Source organism: Austrofundulus limnaeus, unplaced genomic scaffold (assembly GCF_001266775.1).
Source record: "Austrofundulus limnaeus strain Quisiro unplaced genomic scaffold, Austrofundulus_limnaeus-1.0 Scaffold2, whole genome shotgun sequence".
Lineage (NCBI taxonomy): Eukaryota > Metazoa > Chordata > Actinopteri > Cyprinodontiformes > Rivulidae > Austrofundulus > Austrofundulus limnaeus.
The window spans coordinates 2,969,607-2,971,272 of record NW_013952404.1 but is presented as its reverse complement, the minus strand read 5'-3'; the positions used below and the strand labels follow the sequence as shown (position 1 = coordinate 2,971,272).

General features: G+C 36.9%; 1 long non-coding RNA gene across 1 annotated transcript in view; it reads right to left on the bottom strand.

Annotated features, from left to right (window-relative positions):
• LOC106519206 (uncharacterized) overlaps nt 1-1,660 on the bottom strand; it is a 9,192-nt gene extending 7,532 nt beyond the window's left edge. Inside the window, exon 1 of the long non-coding RNA XR_001310419.1 lies at nt 494-1,660. This is a non-coding gene — a long non-coding RNA (uncharacterized LOC106519206). The remainder of the gene's footprint in view (nt 1-493) is intronic.
• Nucleotides 1,661-1,666: the final 6 nt, after the last annotated feature.

Here is a 1,666-nt window from a genome sequence, read left to right as displayed (position 1 = left end):
ATATATATTAGGTGGTGTTGATGAATTAAACAGATCGCAGCACATCTTTAATCTTTATCACTATCATTATAGCACTTATTTAAAGATTATATTCATCTGTAACTGGGATGGTGTTTACCACGTCTCTTTAAACCACTATGCCCCATCTGAATTAAAAGCATTATAAGAAGCACCTGCTTCACTAGGAATGACTATTGTGCTTTTAAATTACAGACTTTAAACAGGAAGCAGCCGAGAGCCATGGGAAATTTTATTTAGGAGGAAGTGAAGGGTTTACAAATACAGTGTAGATTAATCTAACCTGGCAACTGCATAAAGGGGATAACAGGAGGGGTGATGTTCAACACAGACCAACAGAATGAAGCTTTTTTTTAGTTGTCTGTGAGATTTTTCTATAACTGTAATTATTTTATTATTTTCCAGCTAAGAGGAACATGGCAGGAAGACTGACAACATTACAGCAATATGCCGTAGCCTACATATATTTACTCACGTGTATTTTTTTAAACATGTAGAAATCAGAAGTGTCTGCAATGGGCTTGAGGTTACAAGAGATGTGATAAAGCTGCACTTTGCACAACTCAATACCTCAACAAGTTCTGATCCTCCGTCTTCAAGTCTTTACGTCCCTGGTGGGCAGACACAAACGGAAACAATTTATTTTTAATGTAATTTAATTTAAATAGAAAACAAACTTTTATGCAACAAAATCAGTTAATATCTCAAGCTTATAAAACGGCCTATACAGTTGGTCTAATTTTATTCTGTTTGAATCACACTTTGGTGCTGTACATGTAGAATTCACAGAATTTCTCAGAACCTATTTGCATGTTTGTCACAAAGGAAAATAAAAATATTTTTGCATGTTTTACTTTCGTCTTCTTGGAAACGAGAAAATTAAGTCATGCAGTGAGGAACTGAATAGTAACACATCTCCATCTGAATGAATATTTAATCAAATTGCACTCCTTATTTAATTTATGCAAAAAAGTACAAAATTCTTTAAACTTTGGGGTCAAATCTACTCAGGTAAATTTATGTTTCTCTCACTGACATGATACAACAAAGTGAGTTTAAACTGAGAAAGGTAGCTCAACCTTATGTACCAACATGTAACCTTTTGCTGCTTTAATGCTAGGTTTGTGTGCACATAATTCAAATTTAACTAGGAATCATCCTGAAATRAACACATTAGGGCAAAAGGTCACATGCAAGCATCGTTTTTTACTCATTTGTTAGAGCACCTTTCATTTAAAATAGAAAAGCACAATCCTCAGACAGCACTAATAATGGGATGATTAAAAAGTAAGTGCAAAACACAAAGAAACACGAGTCATGTTTGGTGAAGGTCACGAGCAGTTCTGGAGCCTGGTAAAAGCCATGTCTCCGCCGCACCTCCTCATTAGGCGCGTTCTGCAGCTCAGACTGGGTCTCGTGGCCATAAAAGAAGTGAGCAGAGTCTCACCAGCAGGAGCACAAAGAGGCTCCACATCACCGCCTCTGCAGCAGATAGGAACGGACAAACCTGCCTTTTATTGGGGGAAGGGGAGGGTCCGTGTCGGGATTGGTTGACTTTTAACAGGATAAACATCGATTTTTCTTCTCAGCCTAAAAAAGTGACCAATAAGGGCCTTAAAATAGCACAATAAAACTCATAGATTTATTA